The sequence below is a fragment of the Delphinus delphis genome, chromosome 4 (assembly GCF_949987515.2).
Source record: "Delphinus delphis chromosome 4, mDelDel1.2, whole genome shotgun sequence".
Lineage (NCBI taxonomy): Eukaryota > Metazoa > Chordata > Mammalia > Artiodactyla > Delphinidae > Delphinus > Delphinus delphis.
In genome coordinates, this window is record NC_082686.1 from 10,893,963 (window position 1) to 10,913,324 (window position 19,362).

Here is a 19,362-nt window from a genome sequence, read left to right on the forward strand (position 1 = left end):
GGTAAGTTCCCTCTATGCCTATTTTCTAGAGAGCTTTTGTCATAAATGGATGTTGAATTTTGTCAAAAGCTTTTTCTGCATCTATTGAGATGATCATATGGTTTTTCTCCTTCAGTTTGTTAATATGGTGTATCACATTGATTGATTTGTATATATTGAAGAATCCTTGCATTCCTGGGATAAATCCCACTTGATCATGGTGTATGACCCTTTTAATGTGCTGTTGGATTCTGTTTGTTAGTATTTTGTTGAGGATTTTTGCCTCTATGGTCATCAGTGATATTGGCTTGTAGTGTTCTTTTTTTTGTGACATCTTTGTCTGGTTTTGTTATCAGGGTGACAGTGGCCTCACAGAATGAGCTTGGGAATGTTCATCCCTCTGCTTTACTTTGGAAGAGTTTGAGAAGGATAGGTGTTAGCTCTTTTCTAAATGTTTGATAGAATTCGCCTGTGAATCCATCTGGTCCTGGGCTTTTGTTTGTTGGAAGATTTTTAATCACAGTCTCAATTTAAGTGCTCATGATTGGTCTCTTTATATTTTCTATTTCTTCCTGGTTCAGTCTCGGGAAGTTGTGCTTTTCTAAGAATTTGTCCATTTCTTCCAGGTTGTCCATTTTATTGGCATATTGTTGCTTGTAGTAATCTCTCATGATCCTTTGTATTTCTGCAGTGTCAGTTGTTACGTCTCCTTTTTCATTTCTATTTCTGTTGATTTGAGTCTTCTCTCTTGTTTTCTTGATGAGTCTGGCTAATTGTTTATCATTTCTGTTTAGCTTCTCAAAGAACCAGCTTTTAGTTTTATTGATCTTTGCTACTGTTTCCTTCATTTCTTTTTCATTTATTTCTGATCTGATCTTTATGATTTTTTCCTTCTGTTCACTTTGGGGTTTTTTTGTTCTTCTTTCTCTAATTGCTTTAGGTGTAAGGTTACGTTGTTTATTTGAGATGTTTCTTGTTTCTTGAGGTAGGATTGCATTGCTGTAAACTTCCCTCTTAGAAATGCTTTTGCTCTATCTCATAGGTTTTGGGCCATCATGTTTCCATTGTCATTTGTTTCTAGGTATTCTTTTATTTCCTCTTTGATTTCTTCAGTGATATCTTGGTTATTTATTAGCGTATTGTTTAGCCTCCTTGTGTTTGTATTTTTTATGGTTTTTTTCCTGTAATTGATATCTATTCTCATAGTGTTGTGCTCGGAAAAGATACTTGATATTATTTTAATTTTCTTAAATTTACCATGGCTTGATTTGTGCCCCAATATATGAACTATCCTGCAGAATGTTCCATGAGCACTTGAGAAGAAAGTGTATTCTGTTGTTTTGGATGGAATGTCCTATAAATATCAATTAAGTCCATCTTGTTTAATGTATCATATAAAGTTTGTGTTTCCTTATTTATTTTCATTTTGGTTGATCTGTCCACTGGTGAAAGTAGGGTGTTAAAGTCCCCTACTATGATTGTGTTACTGTCGATTTCCCCTTTTATGGCTGTTAGCATTTGCCTTATGTATTGAGGTGCTCCTACATTGGGTGCATAAATATTTACAATTGTTATATCTTCTTCCTGGATTGACCCCTTGATCATTATGTAGTATCCTTCTTTGTCCCTTGTAATAGTCTTTATTTTAAAGTCTATTTTGTCTGATATGAGAATTGCTACTCCAGCTTTCTTTTGGTTTCCTTTATGCATGGAATATCTTTTTCCATCCCTTCATTTTCAGTCTTTATGGATCTTTCTGGTTTTTGAGTGGAGCTGGGTCTTAGCGTTGAGATGGAGATCTCTGGGAAAGCTCTCGCCAATTGATATTATTTGGGTCCTGGAGGTCTCTGGTGGTCCAATGTTCTGAACTCGGCTCTCCCACCTCAGAGGCTCAGGCCTGACACCCGGCCAGAGCACCAAGACCCTGTCAGCCATACAGCCAGGTACGTGGGGAGTTTCTTGCCTTCTGGGATGTATGAGTTCTGTCAGCATTCAGTAGGTGTTCTGTAGGAGTTGTTCCACATTTAGATGTAATTTTGATGTATTTGTGGGGAGGAAGGTGATCTCCACGTCTTACTCCTCCGCCATCTTGAAGGTCCTCCTGAGTTAGTGTGCTGATGGGTAAACTGGTACTTTGGCTGCCGGCAGCCAATGAGAGCTCAGCGACTGACTTGTTGTAGCACCAGATACTGTAGTACCGCAGACAGAAGAAGGGAACACCAGCAGGAAGAAGGGAACATGAGTTCCTTTTTTTTCTTCTCAATTGCATTTAGTCCAGTTTCACTTGCTCATAGGGTACCGCATACAGAGGTCTTGCCCTCAGCTTCAAACCAAAGATCCTTCAGCGAATAGCTATGCCCGATACCTCAGCTCACAGAAGTGCTGTGGAGACACTGCAATTCAAAATGGCTGGGGCCATGTACCACTCTTTTGTGTAAGTTTTAAGCTGCTGTTCTAGGGATTAAAATATACATACTCAACTTTTCGTAGTCTTTGTAGAATCAATATTTACCACTTCAAGTGATATATTACCACTGTGTAGGCACCATTACCCTCCCTCCTTTATGTTGCCATTGTCGTATTTGTTACCTTAACATACACTGAAATCCTACTAGACAATGTTATAATTTTGGTTTTTAACCATCAAACACATTTAAAGAACTCAAGAGAAGAACCGTCTGTCATATTTACCCAGGTATGTGCCACTTCTGTTGTTCTTCCTTCATTTTTGATGTTCCAGCTTCCATCTGGTGTCATTTCTCATCCTGAAGCAATAGAGCTGGTGACAATGAAGTCTCTCTTCCGTGTCTTTCACCTAAGAATGTCTTTATTTCATCTTCATTTCTGAAGGATATTTTTACTGCATATAGAATTGTTGGTTGACAGTTCTTTTAAAATATTCTTTAAAAATGTTCCATTTCCTTCTGGAGAAATCTATGGCTATTTGAATCATGTTATTCTATAAGTGAAGTGTTGTTTTTTTCTGGTTGCTTTACATGTTGTTTTTTCTTCTTTAGTTTTTAACAGTTTGGTAATGATATATCTGGGCATGGATTTCTTTGGGTTTATCTTCTTTGGGGTTTCTTAGACTTCTTGAGTCTTTAGATTCATGCCTTTCTACAAATTTGGCAAGTAGATTTATGCCTTTCTACAAATTTGGCAAGTTTTTAGCCATTGTTTCTTCATACATTTTCTATGCACCATATCCTTTCTTCCTAGGACTCCTAGGATAAGATCGTTAGAATATTTGACACTTTCCCACCAGTTGATGATACTCTGTTCTTTTTTACTTTTAATCTTTTTTCTCTGTATTGTTCAGATTTTATAATTTCTATTGATAAACATTAAAGTTCACTGACTCTTTCTTCTGTCATCTCCATTCTGCTATTGAGCCCTATCCAGTGAGGTTTTTTTATTGGTTGTAGTATTTTTCCATCCTAAAGTTTCCTTTTGGTTCTTCTTTATATGTTTTTTTTCTTTTCTAAGACGTTTAATCCCTCATTCATTTTAAGAATGTTTGTTCTTACATGTTGGAGTGTTTTTATAATAGTTGCTTTAAATTCTGTGTCATCTAAGTATTGGCTTCTGTTGACTGTCTTTTCCCATACAAATTGAGATTTTCCCAATTCTTCATATGTGCTGAGTAATTTTTAATTGTTTCCTGGACATTTGGATGATTATGTTACAAGACTCTAGATTTTATCTAGATCCTATGGAGAATGTTGATTTTTTTTTTTTCATCAGAGTCTACCAGGTTGAGTTCCAACCAGTCTTCCATGGGTTATGATTCTAATATAAGTCCTGTTTTACAAGATTTCAGATCTGAAATATTTTACAAGATTTCAGCCTGTGTACAATATTCAGTAGCCAGTCTGAAACCTAGGCAGTGGTCTATTTTGTAGTTCTGTTCTCAAAATGTATGGTGTGCTATTTGAGGTCAGGTCTATTCTTGTGCATCTCAGGGGTGAGCCCAGAAGTTCATCAACAACTTTCTGGGGTTGCTTTCCCTAGCTCTTCCTTCCCTATGGTAGTTTCCAGTTCCCAGGGGCTCAACTTTTTGGTCCCCTGGCCAAAAAGCTGGGGCTTTACTTAGCCTGCTCTTCCATGTATTTTCCACAACTGCATCTGTGTCCAGGGACAGTAGTGGTAGCAGAAAGGGGAAAAAAAGAAAAAAAACATTGGGAGTTTGCCCTATGCTCTTGGGACCACAGCTCTTCTGATCAGAGGGATGATTATCCTCCCTCAGTTTTAGGATCCTACAAGCTCTCATGCCCCTGACACCACAGGATGGCTTGGAGTCTGGGGCACAAGAGAATGGAGAAAAGGAAAACAAAACAGGGGATTTCTCCACCACTTCTCAGTATTAGGAGACCTCCTTCCTGCTCCCTATGGAAGGACCTGAGTGGGACTCTCTCTATAGGCACCAGTGCCCATTTCTGGGTTTAGCGCTGTACTTACTTTAGGCTGGGGGGTTCTGGAGGGGAAAAAATGGTAACTCACCACAAGTTTGGGGATTCTTCAGATTCTGTCTTCTTCACCAGTTTGCAAACTACCATTTGCTTTTCAGACAGGTTGGAATGTGCTTACTCCATCTTGCCCTGAATCATCTTGCCCTCCCCAATGTGTTTTATTTCATGCACTTAAAACATAATTTTGAGGTAAGATCCATAGGCCACATCAGCTTCCAAAGTGGTGCCTGGCATAGGTAGGATTTTTAGTCAAAAGGGAGAGACAGACATGTCAGCAACGACTTTCGAATCAGCATTATATATGCTCAGGAGGAGCGGCTAGGACCTTTAGGAGCCCTTGGAGAGCACGTAGGCTAGTTTGGGATTAGGAAAGGCTGCCCAGTGAGCAGGGGAGGAAGAGTGTTCTCAGCAAATGGAAAGTCATGCTCATGAGCCAGAAAAGAACCAGAGTGTGGAAAGTGTGGATCATAGCGAGTAGTTTAGAATGGCCAGGACATGAACTCTTCTTGGCTTTTGAGACCATGGCAGAAGAAAATCACATTGCTTCATTAGACAGCATTGGTAGACTATTAAATTCAATGAAATTCTAAGCCCATTGGAAGCTGTCATCCTGATGATATCCATGGTAGAATCCAACTCCAAATCTCCATCTCAGTTCTATACATAGACTCTGCTGTGTAGGCATTTCACATTTCAATAAGGAATCCATTCATTTTGTATGCTTGGCAACAACCTCTGTTGTGGATACATATACCATTGGATGGCTATTTTAAATTGCTCTTTCAGAGATCAAAAATTCAGTAAGGAGACTGAAAGCAAAATACAAAAATTAAGAATGCAAAAGAATAAAATAGCCAAAGGAAAAAATTTAAATTCCATCTTTTCATTATTATAAACTCAAAGAACAACCACAAATAACTGACACAATCAGTATAATACATTTCTCTGTGCTTTTTGAAAAATTCAGATTTGTCAGAGCTGGGGGCAGAAAATGGAAATAAATACGATGAAACAGAGATAGTATGCCAAGAAATAAAAAAGGAACTAAATTCCCAAGGCAGGTAAATCCAGCATGCAATAACACAGATTCAAATCCCCACAGACAAACACAGGCCTGTTGTGAGAAATTCAGTGGCTTTGCCACAGAGACTATGGGCTGAATCTGACCTCAGGCATAGAGCTCATTTCATTACCATGCAACAGCAGGATATTTTGGGGAAAAGAAGAAAAAATAAAGAAAGGACTGTATATTCACACCACTATAGAGGTTTTTTTTACATAAAATATGACTGCCTACGGATAAAATAGACAATAAAGAGGTAGTTCATTTAATTTATCTTAAGAAAGCATTTGCCATTTCATGCATAACAACCTGCTTGAAAATCAAAATAGGGAAAGAGAACACACTGGGAGACTTTCATTTAAGCAATAAACAAAACTTTACTGAGCATCTACTACAGACCGAGCCTGCACTAAGGTCCAGGGGTGTGTTAAGGACTGAATTGTGTCCCCCAAACTTATATGTTGTAGCCTTAATATTTAATACCTCAGAATGGGACTGTGTTTGGGCCTTTAAAGAGGTAAATAAGGTTAAATGAGGTCATTAGGGTGGGCCCTAATCCAATCTGACTGGTTCCTTAAAAGAAGAGGAAATTTGGACACAAAAAGAGACACCAGGAACATGCACACATAGAGGAAAGACCATGTGAGGAGGAAAGACCCTGTGAGGACACAACAAGAAGATAGCCATCTGCAAGCCAAGGAGAGAGGCCCGCCAAACCCCAACCCTGCCAACACCTGACCTTGGACTTCCAGGCTCCAGAACTGTGAGATATAAATTTCTTTTGTTTAAGCCACCCAGTTTGTGGTACTGTGTCGTGGCAGCTTGAGCTGACTAATACAGGTGGGAGGTGAACAGAGGACATTGGCTCAGGAGGAAGCTGACACAGGAACAAAGGATAGCAATACTCAGAACTCAGGGTGGGGTGATAAGCAAGCTTATGGGCCCATAACAGAGCACAGAGGGAGAAATGACTTGATTCCAGGAAATAATTAAGAAGCTCTAAGGATAAACTCAACTTCAAAATTGTCAACACTGATACTTTCTCTAGAAACTGGATTCATCCTGGGTTTGGTCAGACTGAAGACGACATCTGAATCTGAAGCTGCCCCCTTGCTGATGTAGTCTTCCCATCAAGGGGTTTTGGATCCTCCTGCCTTCCAGGTATAAACCATCCCCAAGCAATTAGTATAAAAAGTGCTAACAGGGCTTCCCTGGTGGCGCAGTGGGTGAGAGTCTGCCTGCCGATGCAAGGGACACGGGTTCCTGCCCCGGTCCGGGAAGATCCCACATGCCGCAGAATGGCTGGGCGCGTGAGCCACGGCCTGCGCGTCCGGAGCCTGTGCTCCACAGCGGGAGAGGCCACAGCGGTGAGAGGCCCGCGTACCGCAAAAAAAACAACAAAAAAAGTGTTAACAGTTTCTATCCATCCCTCAGCCTTCCACTTTCTCATGATAGTGCCAGTAAACAACTTGATCTGAATGATCAATGATATGATTGACCCCAGAACATAGAGTACAAATTCAATAAAACGAAAATCATGAATAAAATAGGAGAGCTGGTGAGTACATCTTCAATAATATTGCAAACTGAGAGAATATTGGCTATTGAATATTGGGAGTTTCAGAAAAGGAGAGAAGAATGATATGAAGAAGCAAACTTGAAAAGTAAATAGAAGAAAACACCCCTTAACTGAATAAAGACCAATTTTTGGACCGAATGTAAATATACTCCAAGCACCAAGCAAGATAAATAAGAATAATTTGAAGAAAAAAAAAACTCACACCCGGACAAAGTCTGGTGAATTCCCAAACTCCAGCTGCTAGAGAACAAAAGCAAATATTTACATAGGGAAGGAAATTTGAATGGCACCAGATCCTCACTGGAAGTAGCTAGAGCCCCCAAGCAGTGGAGCCAGACTTACAGCTTTTGAGAGATAAGGCTCTGGTCCAAGATCCTTCTGCCTGGCTAATATCATGCACACAGGAGGCCAGGGAAAGACACTTTGGCACTTTGCAAGGACTTAAAAAATTTCTACCCATGTTCCACTTTTAAGAAAAGACTAGGAGTACATGGGATTAGGAAAAATCAAATCATAAAAGAAGATACACAGTTGAACTTCCAATTACCAATGAGCATGGCGACAAGATGGGTAGGAAGAATTAAAATCTAAAAACAAAAACCTTGACTACTCCAGGAAAAATAAGGAAAGTAAAAATGAGACACAAGAAGAAACTTTAATAAATCGTTAAAAAAAGAGGTAAGATGAAAAAATGACCAAAGATATTAGACATCTCAATAAATGTGACTAGATTAAATTCCTCCGTTGAATGAAAAATATTCTGAAATAGAGTTTTAAAGCACTATTGGTTATATGCTATTTATGAGAAAGAGCCAAACAAAATTCTAAAGAAAGCTTGAAAAGAAAGAGATAGGAAAATATACTGGGCAAGAGTAAACAAAAGAATGGAGGCAACATGAAGATCAGATAAAGTGGAATTTAAGACCAACAGCTTTAAATAGGACAAAAAGCAATATTTTATAATGATAATAGGTACAACTCCAAATAGAAAGAGTCATGAACCATTATATATTCTGTATGACATTATTTCTAAATACATAGGGCAAAACTTTTCCAAGATAAAAGAAACGGATGAATCCACAGTCCTTGTAGGGTAACAGCTCTCTTTGAAATTACCAGATCAAGTTGTCAAACAAGAAGTGAAGACGTGGAGACACTGAATACCCAATAAGCCAAATGCCATCTGCGTAGAACTTCAGACTAAATTTAGAAAACAAATTCTCTTCAAACACTCATAAATGATTTCAGGCTGCTCTAACAGAATACCACAAACTGGGCAGCTTAAACAACAAGCATTCATTTCTCACAGTCCTAGAGGCTGAGGTCCAAGATCAAGGGCCAGACAGTCAGGTTCTTGGTGAGGGCTGTCTCCTCATTGTAGGAGAGGAAGAAAGAGAGAAAGAGAGACAGAGGTCTTTTGTCTCTTCTTATAAGGGCACAAATTCCATTCAAGAAGGCTCTGTTCTTATGGTCTAATCACCTCCCAAAGGCCCCACCTCCTAATACCATCACACCGGGGATTAGGGCTTCAATATATGAACTTTGGGGGGAAACAAACATTCAGTTCATAACAATTAGGCCACAAAGGAAAAGGTAAAAATAGATATAAACATTCTGTTCAATGTGGAAGCCTGAGATGATGAGAAAGAATGTCCTGCTCCAAATGGATGGAAATATAACAGAATTTTGTTACAATGCTGAGCTCGAAACCAAACAGAGAGAGACCAGAAAAAAAGGGGGTGACATAAAGCAGTGAGCGATAGCAAAAGTATTGAAAACAGTCCAAGGCCTCCCAGAGTCAAACATAGGCCTGGACATCTGGGGTGGGATTGGGGGACCATACTGGAAGAGGAGCCCAGGCTGCCGTGTCAGGAGAGGTGGGGAGCTGAATGAGCCGCCAGCATGAAGCCAGGAGTTACCAAGAGTGACTTGTCTCCAGAAACCAAATGAGAGAACTCTCTACCCATAGATCCAGGAAGCTTGCCTCAGAGCCAGACCAAGCCAGGGATGGGAAAACAGTGACCCATGGGTAATTGGAGTGAATGAATGAATATGCTACAAAGTTTCCTCCTGTCCATGAATTCAGAACTGCTCCCACATTCATTATTGGGGTGCAGGTGCAAAATTACTTCCTGGTGCCTGAGTCTTTTACCTAATTACCAACTGGAACTGTACCCATCAGAACTACAGAAACTGCATGTGTCTGTGTCTTGCTTCTTCATCCCAAGAAATATTTGTTGGAAAACATGAAACCACACTGTAACTGGTTCTTTTCATCATTACCTCCATACTGCTCTGCCCGCCCGAGGTCAAGTGCATCCTGCAGGAGATGTCACATTTCTGAAAATGCCATCATTGGTGCCAGTTCTGTGGCAGGTGACAGACATTTCAGAAACTCTAAGAAGGGCAGGCTTTGGAGATGAAAGTGCTGGGGGCTGCAGAAAGTATTCTTGGAACCTCAGTTTCCTCGTCTGAAAATGGGAATGATAATATGTATTTTTGAAGGTTATCATGAGAATCAAATGAGATATGTAGAATAGTAAGTATAGTAAACAAATGAGTATTATTCTTATTATCATTATTATTGTTAGGTGTTTAGGTATAAATAGGTTCCTTGATCTGAAGTACAAAAAATTGCCCCAATGATTTATTTTTATTTTTGGTTTACATAGCTTGCAAAAATTCTTTTTTATTGCCAAATAATATTCCATTGTATGGATATATCACATGTTATTTATTCATTCATCAGTTGAAGGACATTTGGGTTGTTTCTACTTTTCGGCTATTATGAATAATGCTGCTATAATATCTGTGTACAAGTGTTTGTGTGGATATAAGTTTTTCAGTTCTCTTGGGTAGAATCCTATGACTAGGATTGCTGAGTTATATGGTAATTGTATGTCTAACTTTTTGAGGAACTGCGACTGTTTTCCAAAGCAGCTGCACCAGTTTACATTCCCACCAGCAGTATATGAGGGTTCCAATTTCTCCATGTCAGTAGGATGCTTTTTAAAGTAACCAGAGAGCAAATGAACTACAGAAAAATGGGATATTCAGCATCCCCACCTCTTTCCTGGAGAGCATCACAAGTTGGTAAAGATCTGCTTCCCTTTTATTTGTATAAATTGAAACAGAAATAGTAAAGTTCAAAGTCTTTCTCCTAAATTGTGGGGATTCCTGGCAAGGCAAGCACCCTCCCCTGTGATTCCATTTTCTCTTCTAGAAATGAAGACAGACGCAGAAGCATCTCATGAAGGTACCTATTTAGTCCAAAATAGGTAGAAAACATGGTAGGATTGAAACCTAAGATTTAGAACATGTAACAAGGCTTCACGTGATATACAAACAGATCTTTTGCAAGCCTGCTTGAGCAATGAAGGAACCTCCTTGATTCCAAGGAGAGACGTTTTTCTTATCCTCCTTCCAGGACTAAGAAAGCAAAGACCAGGGTGATGGAGAAGTGACCTGGAGAGCCAAGGTGGCTATAAGCAAAGGGCAGTAGCAAAATGCTTAGTTAAGTAATGTCTTCAACAGGTTTGAATAGAAAAAACAAAAAAGGAATAGCATGCCCAGACTTCTCTGCAGAAGCCTAAACCTTCATGCTCTACAGCGCACTGCATCCTTGGAGAGCATCATCAGCCACAGAAGAGGAACTTCCCTGGTGGTCCAGTGGTTAAAAATCTGCCTTCCAATGAAGGGGATGCGGGTTCGATCCCTGGTTGGGGAACTCAGATCCCACATGCCGCGGGTGACTAAGCCTGTGCACCATGAGTACTGAGCCCGTGCCTCTGGAGCCCAAGCGCCACAACTAGAGAGAAGCCTGTGCGCCACAACTAAGACCCAAGGCAGACAAATTAATTAATTTTTTTAAAAAATTTGTTTTTAAACCATAGAAGAAATGGACTTTGGGTGTGATGCATGGGGTTGGCCATACTTGGAATCTTATCTCCTCCCATGTTGAATCGAAAGGGTTCCTACAGAGAATTCTTTTGAGTGTAAAATGTAATTCTGCTGGTCGAGGCAAAAAACCATCATGGTACAGGATGACTAATCGGATGCTACACTTTTTTCCACTATCAACTACAGGAGGAAAACACACACACACACACACACACACACAATGGAGTATTCTCTGATGCATTTCTTTCCTCATGCAATTCAAAACATAAGGTGGTAGAGTAATAAAAGTACATATGCCATAATGGAAAAAATAATCCCACTATAAATAAGCTGTGTTATTCCATCCAAGAAAGAAAACAGGGAGCTGGAGTGTGTGCCTCTTCCCTTTCAAACCCGAATCGTAATCAAAAGCAAACAGGTTCAAAAACAGAACAGAGATAAACCTGGAATTTGCAGCTGTGAAGAGAGACGCCCATGGGGTGAAACAGGCCACAGACAATGAATGCGCAGAAGTGTGGTGTTTTGTTTTATTCGGGAGATGCCTATGAGGGGCTCCGATCCCTGGAGCCAGGGCCCCAGACACTCCACAGTTGAGACCTGCTGTGTGATGTGACATCTGAGCCTCAGGCAGGGACCAGATGAGCAGCCCCAGCATGGGGGGCGGGGCACAGAGTCTAGAAACTGCCAGCCCAGAGTGAAACCCAGCCCTGCAGGTCCAAAGCTTTCAGCTGCTGTGTGCTGCCTTCTAAGGCCTGAAAGCGTGGGCCAGCGCCTCCTCAGCTTTCCCCAGCCGTGGACCCTTGTGAGGCGAAGGAGGCCTTTTCTGAAAAAGGCCTAGAAGGAGATGTCAACACTGTACAAGGTGGTGTCTGAGGTTTACCTGCGTCTGTGCCTTGGGGCAGGGCCGGCAGCGACCTCACTCGGACACTCAGCCCCGCTGTGTCACCCACACAGTTTTTACGATGCTTGGGCCGCTCATGGCGGACTTCCTCCCCTCCCGCCCTCACCCCGGGAGCTGCTGGTACGGCCCGAATTGTTATTCCTCGGGTCGCCAGTTCTCTACTGGCCCCTCGATCCCCCTACACAGCTCTGCAGCATCCCCGCCCCCATTCTGTTTAAAGGGGCCTTTCCTTGTCATCCTCGGCCCCCCTGAGTCCCTCCACCTTCTGGCCATGGCTGAGGCCTGGCCCTCCTCCAGGTACCCCACTCCCTTCCAGCATCCCAGGGTCAGTGCTCCTGTTGCCACTGCCAGGGTCTGTCACCATCAGAGAGGAGTTCAACATCCCCACACGTGGCTCCTTTGGCTCCAGGCCACCTTCCGCCTGAACTCCTTGATTCCGGTGAATTTCAGTCCCCACTTCAGCCACCTTCTCCCACACTCACATCAGGACCTTGACCTCCCCTGAATCCCTCTGCCTTTGAAATCTTATTCTCCAGTTTGACGTCTGCATCCACCAGGGTTTTCATTTCAGACCCCTAACCGTTCTACTGCGCAGAATCCCCCACACCCAATCCTGCAGACCGCATTCTCAGCTAGCTGTCAAGGCTGGAAAAAATCCAGTCACCTCTTGCTCACCAAGGGTTGTCTCATCATGGATTACACGGAACTGACAAATCCTTTTCCTTCCAAGAATGACCACAGAAACATCTATATAGATGAGAACCAGTGTCATGCTCTTAAAGCTATTCTCCTAATGTTAGCTCTCCTCCTTCCTATCCAAGTATTGATTTTCAGAAAGTTAAGCCCATGACTCCCATAAAGACATAGAATGAACACGTGTCCAAGATTTATTTAACTCGTGAAAATGAGCCAACCAGTAGGACAGGAAAGATGGTTCAAAGAGCATTTGTGGAACTTACTGACCTTTAAAAACAGAATGATGGCTGGATCATTTGTTAGATACAAAACTGGTTAATGCCCTATGTGAGAATAAAACCATAACCTTCGTGGTTATCTTTTCTAAGGGACAGAAATTGACAAGTTAACATGCAACTTTACTGTGTCTGGGCTTGTCAACTAGTAACTAGTAAAGTCAAACACAGGTACATTCTCCTCAAGAATTAAGTAATCCTTGGGTGAGCCTGTTTAACAATGCCTCTGTGTGACATGGAGAGGACATGCCCTTTTGCCTTACTTCTAGGCAAATAGTTTGGGATAATTTTTCTTAACAATCCCTAAAAGAAATTCTAAACTAGTTATCTCAAAATCTCCACATTTATTCCTTCTTGAACCTAAGAATAGAAACAAAGAAAACCCTAAGTGCATCACTCACACTCCATTGGGCTCTTGATGACAGAAGAATGATTGTCACCTGGTAGAACTTCAGACAGCATGACTCAGTGGGAGGACTGGTATTCTGGCAGCCTTCTCATCACATAGATGAGATCGCCACCAGCTCTCCCAAGACCAGCCCTAGCCAAGGACACGGACACGTCGAGTTCCAGGATAGGATGTTCAAGAATGGATTGGGTGAGCTTATACCTTCATTGAGACATCATAGGATTGGAACTTTAAGGAACCTTCTGGAAAGTCTCCCTGGATTTTCTAGGACAGATGGTGTTTCCTATATTTAGTCCTCCCAGGACTGAGAAAGCCCACGGTCAGGTCAGCCCATGCCAGGCTCTCAACAGCCTCCCTAGCAAGGATCTCTTCTTCAAGCTCTCTCTTAATCAATTTAAGGCCATTTCCTCTTCTGTCCTCTGTGAAAATGATTCATAATTGATCAGTGTCTTCATCTCAAACCTCTTTACTCACAATTTTTAAGCCCCAATTTCTTCTATGCTAAATAATCCAAACTGTCATCATCTTCTTGATTCTATTATTAGTTGTGTTTGCTGAGCCCTCTTGGGTCTCTCCTAAGACCAGGAAGAGCTTAATAAAGCCCCCAGAGACGATGACTTCACAAACCAGTTCTACTATCCTCCGTGCCACATGAGCTTTCTCTGAATCGTATTTGCAGAGTAGGAAAGTTGCTGTGATGACCCTTCAGGTTGTTTCTCGTGCTGTTTTGCTTGCTCAGTATTTCTTCGTTGTTCTTGCAAATATTTCTACTGTGTTCTTCAGCACATAGCCATCGTTTTTTAAAAATTAGCAATGATAGTTAACAAAAAAAAGAAAATCAAAAACACCATCATGACACTTCTCAGAGACTACTGTTGGTAGGGTGGTACTCAGCACTTCGGTCTTTTATCCTGAGTTTTTTCTTTTTTAAGAAGAGATCAGACTGGACTGGACTGCTCTCAAGCTACTTTTTTCATCCAATAACAGACGGGGTCCCACGCTGTCCCCCTGCTCAGAGCCATCTCACTCTTTCCCGGCTGTTGGGTCACCATCACTACAACCCGCTTCAACACAAAAGCAGCTCCTAGTCTCAGAATCAGTCCTAGCAGCAGTCCAGATTGGCTTAGGAGGCAAAATGAAATGAATCTACCAACGCTGATTTATTTAACCTGAAGAGGAACCAGCCCAGTACATGGAGGGAAACACCAACAAGCACTTGAGAACACTTGGGCTGAGATATTTATTCAAACCAAAACCTCTCCTTTGTTCCATCTTCTGAGTCCACCCAGGTTTACACGAGGGACCTTCTCTGGGGCACTCTGGTCCCCACAGTGGGTTTACTGGGCTGCTCCATAAGGGCCCTCGCGTGAGCACCAGTGGATCCTTGCTGCTGAAGGGTTGGCTGTCGTCCTAGACTAGCTTGCTGAATGCCTACCCAGTCCTTCCTTGTGGGTGACCCTCAGGCTGGTTGCTTTTCTTCCAATTTGGTTGCCAACCTCATGCTGTTTCTGTGCTCAAAATTAGACCAGACACCGATTTTCTACCATATCCGTGAGCTCTCATTGATATTATATTGACCCATCTATGTATTTTTTCCTATCTTTGTCAATCTGGTTCTCTTTTTTGGGGCAAATCTGTTTTATTTTCATATTAAGCTTATGTATCTAAGATACCATTTCACTTTACTCCCATGGATATGTCATAAATATTTTCTCATGCTGTTATATATGTTGATTCTTTTAATGGTGTCCCAGTAAGTCCACACACAATTTATTTCAATAGTCGCCTACTGCAGAACATTTAGGTGATTTTTCAACTTTTTGATTTTATCAAAGAACAATGTGGTGACCATGCTCATACCTTAACTCTGTGCGCCAATCATGATTCAAGGCAAATGCCCACAAGTGGAATTGCCGGGCCACAGGCCATGCATTTTTTGGTGTTTTTGTCACCTACTGCCAACTTACTCTTGGTAGTTTGAGATTTTACATCCACAGGTATTTTGCTGTACTCATCCTTATTCATCTTTATCCAGTTTTTGACCAATCCATTCTGCCCCTTGGGACACATGGAAGACAGGGCCACTGACGTTGGCTCTCTTAGGACGGGAGGTTTCAAAGTCTAGGACACTAACTTTAGATCTATCATGTTCTCTTGGAAAAGTCCTCTTCGTTCATCCAACAGCAATGTGCCAGGCACCACCTCAGGCACTATTCATGCATCCATGAACCAGCCAGATAAAATTCATACCCCAACAGAGCTTACATTCCACCTGGGAGGAGACAGACACTATAGATACAAGTAAATAACACACGTATCAGATGGCAAAACACGTGCAGTGGTGAAACATACAGCAGAGGAAGGAGGTGGGCTGCATTTCAAAGCAGGGTGGTCAGGAAAGGCCCCGCTGGGAAGGTGATACTTGGCCAACCCCTCAAAGAGAGGTGGTGCTGTGCCCCCCTCAGGATCATGCACTCTGATCGTTCACACAAGCTGTGTGGCCTTGAGAGAGCAGTTTAACTCCTCTGTACCTGGGTTTCCTCCACTGTAAAACGAGGGGTGTCAGCCCCCATGGCAGAGGGATGTTCAGAGAACAAGAAGAATTAACTAAGTTAATGTTCATAAAATACTTAGAACTGGGCCTGGCCTATAATAAATGTTACATGCGTGTCTGCTAAATAGGAAGATTCGAGGAAGGGCCAGGCAGGCAGAGGGCACTGCCGGAAGCCAAGGCCTGGGAGCTGGTGTAGCTAAAGCGGAGTGGGGGAGGGGAAGAGAAGGAGGTCGGGTTTTAGACCATTGGAAGGACACTGGCCTTTACTCGGGTGAAACAGGAGCCTCTGGAGGGTTTAAGCCGAGGAGCCATGTGCCCAGGCTGTGGGCTGCAAGTCAGAGCAGGAGGTGCTGAGTAGGACGAGGGCACCTGAGACGAGGTGGAGTGGATTGAACAGTGTCTCCCCAAATTCACGTCCCCCGGAAACTCAGAATGTGGCCTTATTTGGAAATCGGCTTTGCAGATGTAGTTAAGGATCTTTAGGTGTGATCACCCTAGACTAAATGGTGGGCTCTAAATCAAAATCCGGTATCCTAAGAGGAGGGGAGGGGACACAGACACACACGGGGAAGGAGGCCCCATGAAGACAGAGGCAGGGATGGGAGAGATGCAGCTACAGACAAGGGACGTCGGGAACCACTTGACGCTGGGAGCATCGAGGAAGGATCCTCCTCTAGAGCCTCTGGAGGGAGTCACATTTTAAGCAATCATATTTTCAATTTATATATTGAAACCAATATATAATTTCTTAACAATATTTCTTAATATTATTTCTTAATAACATTATGACCAAGAATTTTATCGCATTCATTTTCAGGGCAGTTTGTTGTTTAAAATAATGTAATCATCAAAATGATACATATTGCCACACGGTTGTTAATTAGGCTTCCATATATCGGTGTTTATTTCCTTGTGCTAAATGTATACTTGTCAATAAAATAGCTGCAAACCTTGATTTCATACTTCCAGCCTCCAGAATTGTGAGACTAAATTTCCATTGTTTTAAGTCACCCAGATTGTGGTACTTTGTTACAGCAGCCCCAGGAAAAGAATAAGGGAATTGCTTGCTGTGGTCTAGCGGGGAGATGATGTGGTCTGGACCCTGGAGGCGGCTGTGGAGGACATGAGAACTGGTTGGACTCCAGATACGTTTTGAAGGTGAGAAAACAGGATGGGGACTGGATAGGGGATGTGGAGGAAAGTGAGGAGTACAGGATGTTTCCAAGGTATAGAGATGAATATATATTTAAAACCAGAAGCGTGGTGACATCACCCTGGAAGTGTGGGCGTGAGAGCAGCTGGAGGAGAGGTCTGGCCTGAACCTGGAACAGCCTGACGCTGAGTCAGGGAAGTTGAGGAGGAACCAGCAAAGTGCCCTCGGAGGAGAACAGAGTCAGGAGAAGCGGAGTCTGTGATGCCTTAGAAACCAAGCGAGGAAGGCTTTTCAAGGGGGAGGGAGTGAGCAACTGTGCCAGTGCCTCTGATGGGAGAGTGAAATGGGGCTGAGAGGAGCAGTGAGTGAGGCAGGGGGCAAAAGCGAGTTCAAGGGGTTGGGGCGGGGGATGTACTTGAATACAAAAGGCTGGGCTTCTTTTTGCTCCTTTCACCATTATCTTCATTGAGACTGAGAAGAAAGGACGAACGTGGATAACTCTTTTGAGAAGTTTTTTTCAGAGAGAATCAACAGCATGTTTTTGCTGATGGGAATGACCAGAAGACCGAGAAATCTGATGATGCAGGAGGGAGGGGGGAAATTTGCTGGGTGATGCCTCGGCAGGTGCGAGAGGACAGAACTCTGGGCACAGGGAAGGCGTGAGTCCTCTGTAGCATCACGGGCCGTCCACCCAGGACAGGGGTTGGAGGATGTGGTTACAGATGCCGGGAGGACAGTAGGTGTGGTTTGAGCATTTGTGGAACTTTTCTTCTAACTGCCTGAATTTTTTCAGTAAAATAGGGAGTGAGGTCATCAGCTGAGAGTGAAATTGGGCCAAAAGGATACTGGAAGTCTGACAAGGGAAGGAAGGAAATATCTGCCTGGGGGTGCAGAGTCAATGGACTAGGGGTGTGGCGCTGTGCCAGGTCTCTGAGACCGGTCAGCAGAGATGGGTTTTTCTCCAGCCACATTCAGCTGCAAAGGTGCAGGCACAGAATGGGTGAAGCATTTGACTGTAATCAGCAAGAGAGGATCTAGAGACTTGAGGGGTGACCACAGCGATGGAATTTAAGCTGGAGTAGGGAGGAAAGTGATGGCGTGAGGGAGACGAGACACAAAGAAAAGATGGTAGGATCGGTAGGTCCCGGAGGGGTTGACAGAATGGATTGTGGGAGCTGGGGTTCAAGAGGGAGTGACCTAGAAAGGTAAGAAAGGGAAATTGAGATGTTGGGTGATGTAGCTATTGGTAATGACAAGGTCTAAGGTATAACCAGGGAGCAGGTGACAAAGGGAAGATGGATGGTATGACCACTGGAGCAGAGGAGATGATCAGGTAATGGAGAGGCCAGCGTATCAGAGAGGATCACCTAAGTGGATACTGAAATCACCCAGAATCATAAGAAATTGGGTGGAAAGAGTAACAGTGAGCCAGGAGCTGAAGTCATCAAGGAACAAGAGGGTGTAGCCTGGGGTCCTCAGATGACAGAAGTCTAGGGAGTTTAGGACAGGACGGGCAATGGTCTGGATGGGGCAGAGAGCCAAGGAGGATGGCTGCTCTGCCTCTAGGCCAAGTGGGAAAGGGGTGATGGGAGAGAACACAGTCACAATTGAGAGGGCTCCAGGGGAAGCAGGGGCTCAGGGGCGATCCCAGTTTCAGCTGGGGCAACAAGAAGAAAGAGATGTTTTAGAACAAGCTGAAGAGATAAGAGATCTGACTGATGACTGTGAGTCCCAGGGGCACAGAGAATAGGTTTTGAGAGTGGAGGGAGAGAGGTGAAAGACGGTACGTCCTGAGCTAAATGTGGACTGGGTTGCCGAGAGTGAGGGACGATCTGGAAATCCTAGCCTGCTCGTGGCGACTCTCATAAACCAGAATAAAGGGCATCGTAATATTAGTCCCAAATTCTCACAGCAGTAGCAGAGCCAGGCTGGGGGGAGGGGAGGAAGGGGGAAGGCAAGAATGAATGCGGGTGTTGCCAGAAGCATGTAGAATCTGGGATCTGGGACGCCCTTCTTCATTCCTGCCAGTGGTGGGGTGAAGCCAGGGTGGGGTCTTAGGCCTTCTTTTGAACTGCACTTGTATAGAAAGCATTGCCTTTGGCTTCTTAGGTTAGAAAAATGACGAAAAATCCAGGAAGGAAATTAACGAAGTATATGAAAAGGCAATTAACAAGGGAAAAAACAGAATGACCATCAGCGTGAAAATAAGCTCATGCTTATTAATAATAGGGAAAAATGTAAGTTTAAAAGAGAGACAGCTCTCGACACTTGATTGGTAAAGTTTTTTTGGTTTTTGTGGGTTTTTTTTAAATAACATGATCAATACCATGTATTGGGGGATGTTAGAAAACAGGGTCTCTTCAGGAATAAAGACACAGACCTAC